The 16,687-nt window shown below is 41.2% G+C and overlaps 1 long non-coding RNA gene across 3 annotated transcripts in view; it reads right to left on the bottom strand.

The window, feature by feature from the left end:
* The window catches only part of LOC133235036 (uncharacterized), a 30,698-nt gene extending 21,975 nt beyond the window's left edge, over window positions 1-8,723 (bottom strand). For 2 of the 3 annotated variants that reach the window (XR_009732419.1, XR_009732420.1), the window contains exon 1: window positions 8,225-8,723. This is a non-coding gene — a long non-coding RNA (uncharacterized LOC133235036). The remainder of the gene's footprint in view (window positions 1-8,224) is intronic. The other variant, XR_009732421.1, reaches the window with a different exon arrangement.
* Between the last annotated feature and the right edge of the window lie 7,964 nt (window positions 8,724-16,687).

Genomic DNA, 16,687 nt, shown 5'->3' with positions numbered 1-16,687 from the left:
AACCTGAAAATATCAGGCCTTTCATTTCTAAATATTTCAGTGTATATTTCCAAAGTACAAGGGCATCTTAATGATCAAAATCAAGAAGTGAAACACTGATGCAATGCTATTAGCTAATCCGTAGTAAAATTCATGCGTAGTCCCAGTATTGACCTTTATAGCTGTGTCCCCCCAGTCCAGGGTCCAATCCAGGATTATGCATTGCCTTTAACTGTCGTGTCTCTTCAGTCTCCTTTAATTTGGAACAGATCAATGACCCTTCTTAAAAGGCTTGAAAAAACTATTTTATCTAATGTGCTAGCTTCATGAAAGAGATTCAAAATTGTGACCAGCTTTAAGTGTCAATGTGGGTATATTTGTGCTGGTCATTGTGCTATATTCTTATTGGGGATGGAACTGTATCCAAAGAACTTTCTCCTCCATGTTGGTATTAATCAAAAGTTGTTATAATTTGTAGCTGTTTTTCGCCACTTAATTGGTGTTGATTGGAAATGTTCTGAAAAAAGCTTGGGGTATTCTTTTTTGCCACATAATATAAATATAGTAATAAAAATAATGTAATAGTTGGAAGAAACTTAAATATGACAAAACTGCAAGAGGCAAAGTAGTTGTCTGAGGAGGCTTTACAGATAGCTGAGGAGAGACAAAGCAAAAGGCAAGGGAGAAAGGGAAAGATAAACACAACTGAATGCGGAGTCCCAGAGAAGATCAGGGAGGGATAAGAAAACAGTGCAAAGAAATCGGGGAAACAACAGAATGGGAAAGACTAGAGATTGCTTCAAGAAAACTGGAGAGATCAAGGGAACTTTTCATGCAAAGATGGGCTCAGTAAAGGACAGAAATGGTCTGAACCTAACAGAAGCAGAAGAGGTTACGAAGTGATGGCAAGAATACACAGAACTATACCAAAAATGTCTTAATGACCTGGATAACCACAGTGGCATGGTCACTCACCTAGAGCCAGACATCCTGGAGTGTGAAGTCAAGTGGAACTTAGGAAGCATTACTAAAACCAAAACTAGTGGAGGTGAGAGAATTCCAGCTGAGCTATTTCAAATCCTAAAAGCTGATGCTGTTAAAGTGCTGCACTATAAATGCCAGCAAATTTGGAAATCTCAGCAGTGTCCACAGGACTGGAAAAGGTCAGTTTTTGCTCCAATACCAAAGAAGGGCAATGCCAAAGAATGAGAATGTTCAAACTACCACATGATTGTGCCTAATCCACATGCTAACAAGGTAATGCTCAAAATCCTTCAAGCTAGGCTTCAGCAGAACGTGAATGGAGAACTTCCAGATGTACAAGCTGGATTTAGAAGAGGTAGAGGAACCAGAGATCAAATTGCTAACATTCACTGGATCATAGAAAAAGCAAGGGAATTCCAGAAAAACATCTACTTCTGGTTCATTGACTGTGATAAAACCTTTAACTGTTTGGATCACAACAAACTGGAAAATTCTTAAAGAAATGGGAATACCAGACCACCTTTCCTGTCTCCTGAGAGATCTGTATGTAGGTCAAGAAACAACAGAACTGAACATGAAACATGTCATTGGCTCAAAATTGAGAAAGGAGTACGTCCAGGCTATATATCGTCACCCTGCTTATTTAACTTATATGCAGAGTACATCATGCGAAATGCCAGGCTGGATGAGTCACAAGCTGGAATCAAGATTGCCAGAAGAAATATCAATAACCTCAGATATGCAGATAATACCATTCTAATGGCAGAAACTGAAAGGAACTAAAGAACCTCTTGATGAGGGTTAAAGAGGAGAGTGAAAAAACCAGTTCAAAATTCAACATTCAAAAAACTAAGATCATGGCATCTGGTCCCCTCACTTCATGGCAAATAGAATAGGGGAAAAAGGACAGATTTTATTTTCCTGGGCTCTAAAATTTCCTGCAGACAATGACTGCCTCTATGAAATTACAAAACCCTTGCTCCTTGGAAGGAAAGTTATCACAAACCTAGACAGCATATTGAAAAGCAGAGACATTTTACTTCGTCGACAAAGGTCCATTTAGTCAAAGGACTATGGTTTTTCCAGTAGTCATGTACAAATGTGAGAGTTGGACCATAAGGTTAAGTACCAAAGAATTGATGATTTTGAATTGTGCTGGAGAAGACTCTTGAGAGTCCCTTGGACTGCAAGATCAAACCAGTCAATCCTGAAATTAGTTCTGAATATTCATTGGAAGGACTGATGCTGAAACTGAAACTCTAGTACTTTGGCCACCTGATGCAAAGAACTGACTCATTGGGAAAGACCCTGATGCTGGGAAAGATTGAAGGCAGGAGGAGAAGGGGATGACAGAGGATGAGATGGTTGGATACCATCACTGACTCAGTGGACATGAATTTGAGCAAACTCCAGGAGATAGTGGAGGACAGGGAAGCCTGGCATACTGCAGTCCATGGGGTCACAAAGAGTCAGATATAACTTAGTGACCGAACAATAACAACAAAAATACAACTAGTATGTATGTTTTCAAATACATACTTTAAAAAGATCAGCTGCTGCTGCTGCTAAGTCGCTTCAGTTGTGTCCGACTCTGTGCGACCCCATAGACAGCAGCCCACCAGGTTACCCCGTCCCTGGGATTCTCCAGGCAAGAATACTGGAGTGGGTTGCCATTTCCTTCTCCAATGCATGAAAGTGAAAAGTGAAAGTGAAGTCGCTCAGTTGTGTCCAACTCTTAATGACCTCATGGACTGCAGCCTACCAGGCTCCTCCGTCCATGGGATTTTCCAGGCAAGAGTACTGGAGTGGTGTGCCATTGCAACAAGATGTATATGAGAAAAATTATAAATCTCTGATAAAAGAAATTAAAAAAGAACTAAATAAACGTAGAGATATTTCACGTTCATCAATAGGAAGATTCAAATTGTCAAGATGTTTATTTTTGTTCAGTCACTTAGTCGTGTCCAACTCTTTGTGACCCTATCGACTGCAGCATGCCATATGTTAGATCAGCCCAATTTGATCTGTGGGTTCAACACAGTCTCAATCATAATCTCAGCAAATTATTTTGTGGATATCAATTAAGTGATTCTGAAGTTTATATAAAGAAGCAAAATGACCAACACAATATTAAAGGAAAAGCACGGGGTCAGAGGACTGCATTGTGAAAGAATAGATGAACAGATCAGTGGAATAGAATTGAGAGTCCAAAGATAGATCCATATAAATAGAGTCAGCTAATCTTTGACAAAAGAACAAAGATAATACAATGGAGAAAATATCATCTTTTTCAACAAACGGTGCCAAGCAGCGAGGTATCCATATGCAAAAAAAGAAAAATTTCCAGACACAGAACTTAGAACTGTGACAAAAATAATAAATCAAAATGGATCATAGAATTCAATGTAAAATGCAAAACTATTGATGTAAAACTCCTAGAAGGTAACAGGGGAGAAAATCTGGGTGACCTCAAGCATGGTGATGACTTTTTTAGAAGCAATACCAAAGACACAATCCATGAAGGAAATACTCGATAAATTGGACCTCATTAAAATTAAAAACTCTGCTCTGCTCTGTGGAAGAAACTGCCAAGAGAATGAGAAGACAAGCCACAGACTGGGAGAAAATACTTGGAAAAGACATGTCTGATAGAGGACTCTTATGCAAAATACACAAAGATTTCTTAAGATGCAATAATAAGGAAACAACCTGATTTTAAAATAAGCCAAAGATTGGAATAGAAAGCTCACCAGATACCTCACAGATGGCAAATAAGCATACAAGAAGATGTTCCACATTGTATGTCACTAAGGAAATGCAGATTAAAATAAGTGTGAGCTAACACTGCACACCTAAAACCCAAAACACGGACAACACTAAAAGCTTGTGAGGATGTGGGGCAACAGGAACTATTGCTATGAACTATAGCAACATTTGAACTAGCAACAATGAACTATCATTCATCGATAGTGGGGTTGCAAAATGGTACAATCTCTTTTGAAGACAGCCTGGAGACTTCTTATGAAACTAAATACACTGTTACAAAATGATCCAGCTTGGTATTTACCCAAATGAGTTGAAAACTTATCTCTACCCAAAACCCTACACACAGGTCTTTAAAGCAACTTTATTCATAATTGCCAAAACTTGCAAGCAATCAAGATGTCTTTCTGTAGGTGAATGGATAATAAACTATGGTATATCCAGACAGTGGCTAGTACTCAGCACTAAGAAGAAATGAGCTATCAAGCTATGAAAGGACATGGAAGACCCTTAAATGCATGTTACCAAGGGAAAGAAGGCAATTTGAAAAGGCTGTATGATTCCAACATTCTGGAAAAGCAAGAACAATGGGGACAGAAAAATATCAGTGGTTGCCAAGGGTTGGGGCAAGGGAGAGATGATAGAGCACACAGGTTTTTAGGGCAGTGAATCTTCTGTACTATATTATAATGGTAGATACATGTCATTATGCACATGTCATTATGCACGTGTGCTTACTAAGTCATTTCAGTCGTGTCCGACTCTTGGCGACCCCATGTATTGTAGCCCACCAGTCTTCTCTGTCCATGGGATTTTCCAGGCAAGAATACTGGAGTGAGTTGCCATGCCCTCCTCCAGGGAGTCTTCCCAACCCAGGGATTGAACCCACGTCTCTTATGTCTCCTGCATTAGCAGGCAGATTCTTTAGCACTAGGGCCACCTGGGAAGCCCACATGCCACTGTACATTTGTCCAAACTCATAGAATACTCAACACCAAGAGTAAATCCCAGCATAAACTGTGGTGTAAGAGGTGTTGATGTAGATTCATAGATGGTAACAAACGTACAACTCTGGTGGGTGGGGAAGGTTGATAGTGGGGAAGGTTGATAATAGGGAGGGTTGTGTGTATGTGGAGGCCAGGGATACATGGAAAATCTTTGTACCTTCTACTCAGTTTTGCTGTGAACCAACCAGTCCATTCTGAAGGAGCTCAGCCCTGGGATTTCTTTGGAAGGAATGATGCTAAAGCTGAAACTCCAGTACTTTGGCCACCTCATGCGAAGAATTGACTCATTGGAAAAGACTCTGATGCTGGGAGGGATTGGGGGCAGGAAGAGAAGGGGACGACAGAGGATGAGATGGCTGGATGGCATCACTGACTCAATGGACATGAGTCTGAGTGAACTCCGGGAGTTGGTGATGGACAGTGAGGCCTGGCGTGCTGCGATTCATGGGGTCACGAAGAGTCGGACACGACTGAGCGACTGAACTGAACTGAACTGAACACTGCTCTAAAACTTGTTTATCTAAAAGGGAAAACAAAGGACTACTCTAGCGGTCCAGTGGTTAGGACCCAGTGCTCTCACTGCCAGACCCCAGGTTCAGTTTCTGGTCGGGGAACTGAGATCCCTCAAGCTGCACCTCAGGCAAAAAAAAAAAAAAGCAACAACTATAACAGATTCCCTACAGAAACATCTTTCCTGTTGAGGGGAGAAGCACCTTTCCTGTTCTCATTGGTCTTTTTAAGAGGGATCATCTGAATACATTTCTGTATGTCATTTTTAAAGCCAGTTTTCAAGTGGCTTGCTTAAGTAGCACACCTCAGGGATATATTCACTCTCTTCACTAGCTCTCACACAGCTGACATATTATAACCTTTAACACTGAGGATGCAGTTTCTCAAGATGATCAAACTGAGGAGATCAACCCATGAGCATTTCAGCCTTTCTCAGCCATGGATGACTTTCAGTGCAGATCATGGACATAAACAGATGGCGTAGTGTGGTTATAAACAACATCTCAACAGGATTGTACCTGAACATGAAGAAATCCAAGACAAAAACCAAGAAGTAAATTAGGAATCCTTTCTTTCTTTCTTTCTTTTTTTTTTTTGGCCACACTGGGTGGTTTGGCTTGTGGGATCTTAGTTCCCCACAGTGTTAGCTGCTCAGTTGTGTCTGACTCTTTGTGACCCCATGGACTGTAGCTCACCAAGCCCCTCAGTCCATGAAATTCTCCATGCAAGAATACTGGAGTGGGTTGCCATGCCCTTCTCAAGGGGATCTTCCCAACCCAGGGATCAAACTCGGGTCTCCCAGGGACTGAACCCTCGTCCCTTGCATTGCAAGCAGATTCTTTACCATCTGAGCCACCAGGGAGGGATCAAACCCAGGCCCCAGCAGTGAAAGCGCTGAGTCCTAACCACCAAATCGCCAGGAAATTCCCAGGAACCCATTTTTTTTCTGTCTCTCAAGTTGAAATATTTGCCTTTTTAGTTTTGGGTATATGTTCATTGACTTTGCATAATGCTGGGAATGATATCAGTTAAAAAAAAAAAAAAAAGCTGCTCTAATTTCAAGATTCCCCTTCAATCACAATGTTTAGCAGCAGCTGACGGTGATACCTGGAGAAGGCCATGGCACCCCACTCCAGTACTCTTACCTGGAAAATCCCATGGACAGAGGAGCCTGGTGGGCTGCAGTCCATGGGGTCACTAAGAGTCGGACGCGACTGAGTGACTTCATTTTCACTTTTCACTTTCATGCATTGGAGAAGGAAATGGCAACCCACTCCAGTGTTCTTGCCTGGAGAATCCCGGGGACGGGGAGCCTGGTGGGCTGCCGTCTATGGGGTCGCACAGAGTTGGACACGACTGAAGCGACTTAGCAGCAGCAGCAGCAGCAGCAGCATGTGATACCCAACACACAGTGCCCATCCCAGGGACCTGGAGCAAAGCTTGGGTCATTTCCTTTAGCAGAGGTAACATTAGAAAATAAACCGAAACACCAAAGAAAAGCCTGACTGGACATAAAACTTGATCTGCAGTTCAAGCTGTATAGAAATTACTTTATCTGTCATCTGCTTCATGGATACCCACCTTTATAACTATTCATTATGAACATTATAAAATTCACCTTATAAGCACGAATGAAGTTGAAAATCTGTTAAGGAAAAAAACATTAGATTGCTTAGAAAAAAGGCAACGAATGCAAATAAGTTATTATCTTTCCAAAGAGTAGATTTAACATGGTAATTGTATTATTAAATTGGCTCCTGAGAATTTTCTAAGCATTTTACATATATATCCTTTGTCATTTAACTCTTATGAAAACCCTGTAAGTTTCGATTATTATCAACATGCTTCTGTAGGTGAGTAAATTGAAGCACAGAGAAGAAAAGTCACATAACTAATAGACCAGGGAAAGGACATTCAAAACTCTCACTGTCCTACCTGTAGACAACTGAAGTCACACATTTCTCTCCCAGATCGTTTCCCTGGCAATGAGGGAATGCTGGGGAATTAAGACCTTAAGAGGGAGACTTCTCTGGTGGTCCAGTGGCTAAGACGCCATACTCCTAATGCAGGGGCTTGGGTTCGATCTCTGGTTAGTGAACTAGATTCCACATGCTACAACTAAAGATCCCTCATGCTGCAATGAAGATCAAAGATCCTGCGTTCCCCAACTAAGATCTGGTGCAGCCAAATTAAGAAAAACAAACAAATAAACAACCCAAAAGCAACCTTCAACCAAAAAGGTTCAGGAATTGGTCAATAAATATCCCATCTTCCTTGCCTCTCTGTGAGACGATTCTAAGTATTCTGCACAAGGATAGAGCCCTGACTGCCCACTGTAGTAACTCATTCATTAACGTCTCCTTTCCTGGCTCTCTCTCCTTCCCAGTCTCACTTTTCAACTCTCCCATCATCCTTGCAGGGATCACTTCCTGAATCAACCACCTTCCTCCCCCACTGGTCCCAACCTCTGCATATCTATGCACTCTTAAGAGCTGGTTGTCACCATAGCTCCTCTTGGGAGGGTACACATTCATTTTACTGATTTGGCCGAAACTTGAAATCTGTCATGGTGACTATATATTTATCTTATTCCCCAAGTCTGCAACTTTTCAGGCAGTTATGACACAGAGGGGATTTAAATGAACCCATTTTTGAGATTCCCTGTTTCACTGTGAAGCTTTTCAGAGAGCACCCGATGCAGTCAGCAGCTTTGGCCCAGTCATTGCAAGCTGCTGCTGGGGAACAAAAATATTTAACAGAAGCCTGGACTGGGAACTTCTCGGGTTCTGATTCTGCCTTATTCCGTATTCTCATACAACTTATGTAACTTCTCCCATATTATGATTGGATATTATTTTATAAAAGCACTTTGTAAAGATTGAAGGGCTTTTAGCTTCCTCGGTGCAGTTCAGTTATCAGAAGGATCTAGAGAAGATTGGCTTGGTCATATTCCATGCCTCCAGGAAAAGGAAATCCAGTACCTCGGTCAAGACCGCTGCAATTCCCTGTGGAGTTCTGGTCTCTTGGCCTGGCTGTTGTGAGCTGCTGACACTGAACCCTTGCTCTCCATCGTGCAGTTCCAGATTGTTCTTTCATCTCTCCTCTTTGATCCATCTCTTCGTTTCTATACCAGAAGCAGCTCCTATTTACCCAAGGTACTGTCTGGAACTGTCTACAACGACCGCTTAGCGGAACAGAGCCACACAGCATCTTAAAATCAAACATCAGGCACTCTGGTTCCCAGCAGTCTTTTGGCTACATCTGTTGTTTCTGCCTTACTCCTCTCTCCTCTGTGCTTGCCCTCCCAGAAGAAAAAAAAAAAAAACATAAAAAACAAATTCTTTCCATTTCCTCTGTAGAGTAATTTGACCTCAAGTCCCTACTTTCCACCCAAAGTGGCTGGGAGCCTTCCTCCAGGACTTTTATGGTTTCCTTTTTTAGATATAAATCTTTGGACTATCTGGTATTTGCTTGTGTTTAAGAATAATTAAAATTCTTTTTATTGTGTTATATAAACAAATACAAGGAGGTATGATATAGTTTAGCAAACAGATCAGGAAAAAAAAAAAATCAATGAACCAGAAAAAAAAACCCAGGATGAACAGGAACATAATGTTCAAAATGAACCAAAGATGCCCTCTATGACCTGTGTTCCCAGGTGCAATGAACACAGAGATACACTGCTCAGAACCCCTCAGAAACTCCTCGGGTTATACCAGCAAGCTTCTTCAAAGAATTGCCCCTGGGCTATTGGAGCCACCTCCATCTGGAAGGTTCGAGATGCCTGAGAGTGCCCATTCCCCAAGATGGCTGGCAGGCAGCCCCTGACTAGTGAGGGTGGACGAAGCCCAGCTCCCTAAACCTCAAGACTGCAGGAACTCAAGGTACAGTTTATGCTCCAGAGCTCCCTACATGCTCAGACCATGTCCAAGAATTCATCAAAAATTGCACCCTTTTCTTGTCTGCCTCCCCTTCACTGTCCTGCTTCCCTTACTCCCTTATTAACCTGTGCCAGGAGAACTTCAACTTGAATCTGTGGTTCAGTTGGCTTCTGGAAGAACCCAATCTAAGATGCTAGGTATTCTATTTTATTGCACAGACACCCTGGGAATTCATTCTTTCATATATATACAGTGAATACCTTTTATATATTTGATGCTGTTATGAAAAAAATGCTTAAAGTGAGAAGCCAGACAGAGAAAGACAAATACTGTATGATATCACTTATATCTTAAATCTAAAAAAATACTGTTGCTGCATTGCTTCAGTTGTGTCTGATTCTGTGCGACCCCATAGACGGCAGCCCACCAGGCTCCCCCGTCCCTGGGATTCTCCAGGCAAGAACACTGGAGTGGGTTGCCATTTGCTTCTCCAATGCATGAAAGTGGAAAGTGAAAGTGAAGTCGCTCATTCGTGTCTGACTCTTAGCGACCCCATGGACTGCAGCCCACCTGGCTCCTCCATCCATGGGATTTTCCAGGCAACAGTACTGGAGTGGGGTGCCATTGCCTTCTCCAAAATACTACAAACTGGTAAATGTGGCAAAAAAGCAGACTCATAGAGAACAAGCTAGTAATGGGGAGAGGTGGGTATATAGGGGTGAAGGATTAAGAGGTACAAACTATTATGCATAAAGTAAGATACAAGGATATATTGTACAACACAGGGAATATAGCCAACATTTTACAATTACTGTAAATGGAGTATAACCTTTACAATTATGAATCACTATATACCTGTACACCTGTAACATATAATATTGTACATCAACTATACTTCAATAAAAGAATAAAAAGAATAAATAAAATAAAGAGAATAATTTTTTTAAAGAAACAATTATGATGATATATATAATACAGTCCAGACCTGTATAGAAAGTAAAAACTAATTAGTGAGGTGAGACATGGAGAGACAGAAGCATAAGACGAGGTCAATTGCTTTTTTATTCATGCAGAAAATATCAAATATCTTCCATATATGGGCTTCCCAGGTGACAGAAATGGTAAAGAACCTATCTGCTAATGCAGGAGATATAAGAGACATGAATTCAATCCCTGGGTTGGGAAGAACCCCTAGAGGAAGGCATGGCAACCTACTCCAGTATTCTTGCCTGGAGAATCCCATGGACAAAGGAGCCTGGTGGGCTGCAGTCCACGGGGTCACAAAGAGTGGAACATGACTGAGATGGCTTAGGAGACACACACACACACACACACACATCCTCTATGTATACATGATGGAATCTGAGAGAGATCGAAAAGGAGCGCTCACAGCTTCATGGTTTCATATGCTGGGATTTGGAGGACACATAAGATTTCCAAACAAAAAGTTGGAAGCAGAGAGCATATAAACTGGGGAGAAACAGTATGGGAAGTTGAGCATGTGAGGTTGACAAGGTACAGCGAGCCACAGTGTTAAGAGAACCCCTGAGAGGATCCTTTGTCTTCTCAAAGACTGAATCCCTGCCATTGTAACTTCCTTCATTCTGACACTCTATTCTATGGACATATGGTAGGATGCAGGTCAGTGACCTCTGTGCTTCTGTGCTTTGTAGATACAAATCTTAGGCAACACGTTCAGATATGCAAAGATATTACATTCATTCTTTTAATATTTATTTATTTATTTACTTTTTGGCCACACCACATGGCCTGTGGGTTCTCATTTCCCGGACAGGGATCGAGGATCGAACCTGGGCCCCTCTACAGTGAAAATGCAGAGTCTCAATCACTAGACTGCCAGGGAAATCCCTACATTTTTTTTTCCCTGTATGATTTCCCTTATAATTGTTCTTGTAAGCCTCTGTTCCACTTGGAGTGGTGGAAATTTAATCTTGGTCAAATTGTGTGGTCCCTGCTACCCTTTTCTCCTTAAGTTTTCATCCAAATTCCTGCCTTCTGGAGAATTTGGTAGGATCCCTAATCTTCTTCATCACCTAGGCATCTGATACTTGGCTTATCACACATGAGCAATTCACTGCTGAGTTGTCCTTCGTTCCTACCCTCAAGACACCTCTATAGCTCACTGCTCTTTCTGCTCCTCCCATGCAACACTGGAACACGTAGACTGGTGGGTCTGGGAGGTGGGTCCCTGGGATCTGCCCAGGGGTGAGCAAGGTGCAAGGTCTCATTTCTACTTGTTTATTTATTTTTTGGCTGTATCGCGCGACATGTGGGATCTTAGTTTCCAGATCCGGGATTGAACCCGGACCCTCTGCATTGGAAGCACAAAGTCTTAGTCACTGGACCATCAGGGAAGTCCCACTATCTCATAAATTTATAATGAGAGTTAAATGAGCTAATATTTGTAAAGTGCTTAGAATAGTGTCTGGCTCTTGATAAATGCTGTCTGGGTGTTTGCTATATGAAGCACTTTATATATGTTGACTGTTAATATTTAGTATGTCCTTTCCCTTTTATAGTTGGCGCTTGCATGGGTCAGGTAGAAACCAGAACAGAAAATCATTTCTCTTTACTGAGACTGTCACTATTACTTGTCTTGACAATTGTACTGAACTCCAAAGGGGTCTCATCTGTAATCTCCTCTTTTTCCAGACCATCTTACCTATTGCTGTTAGTAGCTCTGGTCAAGTCTCTGCTTGTTTCCAAAGTTTTTAATAGGCCTCTATTTCCACTGTGAGACTTTGCTAAGTTTTGTATAGAAATACCTTTCCTAAGTACTCAAAAAAAAAAAAAAAAAGAGAGAAAAGAACATGTGCCCTGGGATATATATATAAACTAAAACAATGAAGCACAAGTAAGAAATGTCTTTGAATTGTAGGCTCTTAAAATTTTATGTCAGCTTTACATTCTAATCCATAACCTGGCCATGCTTATTTTAACTTCAGAAACATTTCACACTTCTTGCTAATCAAGAAAGTTTTCAAGGGACTTTTCCTACTTATTTCTTTGGTTAATTGATGAAAGCTATTGCATCAGTTTTGGATAATTAGACTGAATAACAGAGACCTGACAGCTCAGACTAGGCAATTTATTTTCGCTGTTCGTGTCACAATACTTCTAGAATCCAAACAGTTAAATGTATGGATATATATATATATATATTGTTTGTTTGTTTGTTTGTTTACCTGCTTTAAGTGCTATGTGGGATAATGATTAAGTAGAGATGCACTGAATGCTGACAAAGAGGTGGAAAAGTACATTTTCAGACTCCTGTTGATTAAAATTTTAATAAATGTGCCTTCGTGCTGACAGGTTGTTGGACTCTTAGGGTTGTAAGCAAGAGAAAGTCAACTTAAACAAGCTAGAGCAGAGAAGGGAATTTATAGCTTAGTAAGTTTAACGTCCAGGGTGGCAGCTGGCTTCATCAGTGGCTGTTTCCAGGGGTCAAATGATCAGGTCCCTGGCTCTCCGCTTCTAGGAAGGATCTTTCCACAAGGCAATCAAGATGGCGATCATGGTAAATGGTACAAGTTGAAAAGAGCTCATTTTCCCTATTCCCTCTGGTAGAGACAGACCAGCTTTGCTCAAATCTATTCCTCATTCAATCACTGTGACCACGTGGGTAGGATGCAGTAAGTGATCAGACCTTGATCAAGAGTCACACTTACGTCTGGGAAGAAACGAGCCTGTCACCACTCCACACCTCACACTCCTAGATGACTGATGCTTCCTGTTTACCCAGGACTATAAAGTTTCCTATGCATAGAACTTTAAGTGCTAACACTGAGTTAGGGCAAACCAAGGCAGTTGGTCTCTTTCTCCCGTTACCCAAAGGAAAATTGGTTGCAACTCAAGGGTGGGTGGGAAAGGGTGCTAGGCAGAAAAAATACTTAGCTGCCTTCCACTGTGCATCACAGGATTGAATTGCTTTGGTTTATTGGCAGACAGAACTCATTTCTGGCCATTCCTGCTCCCCAGGCTTCCCAGGAGGTCCAGTGGTTAAGACTCTTTCCTTCCACAGAAGGGGATGTGGGTTCAATCCCTGGTTGGGGATTGCATGCCCTGAGTCTCAGCCAAAAAAAAAAGCGGGGCGAGGGGGGATTGGTCATTCCTGTTCCCTTATTCTCTCAAGATACTTGTCAAAAGACTTTTTCAATGACTGGAAAAGCTTACTGATGATTCCTAGTTAACTGCCAATATTTGAAATCTAACACAAATGAACCAAAATTCTCAAACAACCCATAGTTCCACCATGAACTCTCCTCTGACGTTTAGTCGCTCAGTCATGTCCAACTCTTTTATGGCCCCACGGACTGCAGCCTGCCAGGCTCCTCTGTCCATGGGATTTCCCAGGCAAGAATACTGGAATAGGTTGCCATTTCCTTCTCCAGGGGATCTTCCTGGATCAGGGATAGAACCCATGTCTCCTGCATTGACACGCAGATTTTTTACCACTGAGCCACCAGGGAAGCCTGAATTCTCCTCTAACTCAGACTTTATTTTCACTTCAGTAGTGTTGTCACATACAGTAAAAATATTAGCTTTACTTTGTAATTGTCATCTGAGAGTTTAGCTTTTAAAAGGCAAATGATTCAATTTTGTGATTGATAAGATGGCCTTATAAAGAATTCATTCATTTAATCCAAATTTTACTCTTTGTCATAGCATTTACTTTCTTTTTTTATAAATAAAGAAAAATAACAATTCAATATTAAGTTAGAAACCTGTGATCAGCTGCTCTTTCTAATTCAGTATGTATCTGCATAGTAAAGCAAGTTCTCAAAATCAACATATTAAATATAACTTATACTCAAAAGAAGAAATGATCAAACCACTAATTTCTTTTAAGAGCAATCTTTACTTCTTTACTAGTCCTCTAAAAAAAACTACAAAAACAGATTATTTGCAAAATGTGTTCTTGAAGCAGGGCCTGGATGTGAATTACCACTTCTGAAGTTCTGTCCATAATATGTTTCATCTCTGCCTATCCCTGTATTTTTAATTCCAGAAAATGCTGTGTGCTAAAATCCTTTACTATTTGGTTGAAAATATTTCCATCAGTTTACCAACATACATCTTCACAGACATCACCAGTACAAATATAATAAAAATTTCCTAGTCAACCGTGAAAAATATAATTTTTCATCCAATTATATGAAAAAGAACTGGATTACATATGACTTTTAAAAAAATCACTCAAGTATGTTTATTAACTGTGCTATTTTTATAAAAACATATTTTTCAGATTGGCAACCTCTTTTTGACCTGAACAGATTTGGAAGTATCTATTCCGGGAGATAGTGAAGGACAGGGAAGCCTGGTGTGCTGCAGTCCACTGGGTCGCAAAGATCTGGACACGACTTAGTGACTCAACAACAACAACAACAAATCACATAGCTTGTTGCCAATTTTTCTTTTTCTTTTTTGGCCAGAGCATATGGGATCTTAGTTCCCTGACCAGGCACTGAACCTGCACATACCGAATGGGAAGCACAGAGTCTTAGCCACTGGATCCCCAGGGAGGTTCCCAGATTTTAAAAAGAATTGTCAGTTTCCAAGGTAATTAAAAAAAAATAGTCTTGAAGCTTTACGAAATTTTTAATTGATCTGTGAATTTTATTCTAATACTGTAGTCAGGACTTCTCTGTTTATAATTTTAAAATGTGGTTACAGTTTAAGTTTGCAAATTTGATTTTTTTTTTCAAATTTTTTTTCTTTAACTGCACCACACAGCATATGGAAATTCCATGATCAGGGACAGAACCTGTGCCTCCTGTAGTGGAAGTGCAGAGTCTTAATTGCTGAGCCACCAGGGAAGCCCCACAAATTTGAATTTAAGTCACTTTGAATATAATGGTTTCAGGCAATTATTACTCAGTTTTCTCAAAAACCAGATACCAATCTTTAGACTCATTCACACTTGTACAATAATAGAAATTTGTATTAAACATCTGATTATATCCTGTATATGTTTTAAATGGACTTCAGCTTGTTAAAATGATGGTTGGAATATAGCACTGTCAAAATAATTACAGGAAAACTGGGGTAGTTCTCACTGTCAGTAGCCTCAATAATTTCAGGTTTTTCTGAATTTCTTTTGTTCTCACTGTTTCAAACTAACTAGTAAAAACTTAATCCTTTTGATTCCTGTTCCCATTTGAAAATGCAATTATCAGCATATTTCAAACATCACAATGAAAGATAGTGTGTTATCAGCTTTCATAACAAATCCCCATTCTTGCCTCCAGTTTTCACACAGTAGTATAGATCCCTCCCACCCTGATCCCTGTAAACAATGACTATTGGAGCAACGATGGTGTGTGACTTCTGAGATGAGGCTATAAGAGGCATTGTCAACTTCTGTTTGATCGTGGATCACTCACATGGGGAAAAGTCTGCTGCAATGTCACAAAGATCAAGCAGACCTCTGGAAAAATGAAAGAGGTGAGGAGCTGAGGCCTCCTGCCCACAACCATTGGAGTGAGCCACATGGAACGGAGATTCTCCAACCCAGTCAAGCCTTCAGCTGACAGCGTACGTGCATGCTAAGTCGCTTCAGTCGTGTCCAGCTCTGTGCAACCCCATGGACTGGGGCTGGCGAGGCTCCTCTGTCCATGCGATTCTCCAGGCAAGAAAACTGACATGGGTTGCTGTGCCCTGCTCCAGGGGATCTTCCCAACCCAGCAATCAAACCCAGGTCTCCCGAATTGCAGGCCCTGGTTGATGTCTTAAACATAGCTTCATGAAAGAGTGTGTGAGGAAACATCCAGCTATGTTGCTCTCAAATTCCTGGTCACCCTAATCCGTGGGATTATGAATATATACTGATTTGTTTGTTTGTTTTAGGTGGTGCCATGCAGTGTGTGGGATCTTGGTTCCTTGACCAGGGATGGAACCCAGGCCCCTGCATTAGGAGCGAGGAGTCTTAGCCACTGGACCACCAAGGGAGTCCCCTGTATATATATACACACATATATATTTTTTGGCTGTGCTGGGTCTTCGTTGCTTTGCACGGGCTTTCTCTAGTTGCAGTGAGCGGGGGCTACTCTATTGCAGTGCACAGGCTTCTCATCGTGGTAGGTTCTCTTGTTACAGCGAACAGGCTCCAGGGGCGCAGGCTGCAGCAGTTGTAACACGCGGGTTCAGCAGCTGTGGGTGCACGGACTCAGTTGCTCTGTGGCATGTGGATTCTTCCCCAACCAGAGTTCGAACCCACCCCCTGCATTGGCAGATGGATTCTTATCTACTGTGCCACCAGGGAAGTCCTATACTGTTTTTTAAAACCATTAAATTGAAGTAATTTGTAATTCAGTAATAAATAATGAATAAAGACAATCAAAGAATTGATGCTTTTGAACTGTGGTATTCGAGAAGACTCCCGAGAGTCCCTTGGACTGCAAGGAGATTCAACCAGTCCATCTTAAAGGAAATCAGTCCTGAATATTCATGGGAAGGACTGATGCTGAAGCTGAAACTCCAATACTTTGGTCACCTGATGGGAAGAACTGACTCATTTGAAAAGACCCTAATGCTGGGAAAGAT

This window comes from Bos javanicus, chromosome 22, assembly GCF_032452875.1.
Source record: "Bos javanicus breed banteng chromosome 22, ARS-OSU_banteng_1.0, whole genome shotgun sequence".
NCBI classification, from domain to species: Eukaryota; Metazoa; Chordata; class Mammalia; order Artiodactyla; family Bovidae; genus Bos; species Bos javanicus.
The sequence above is the reverse complement of the archived record's forward strand: the minus strand, read 5'-3'. Positions and strand labels throughout refer to the sequence as shown.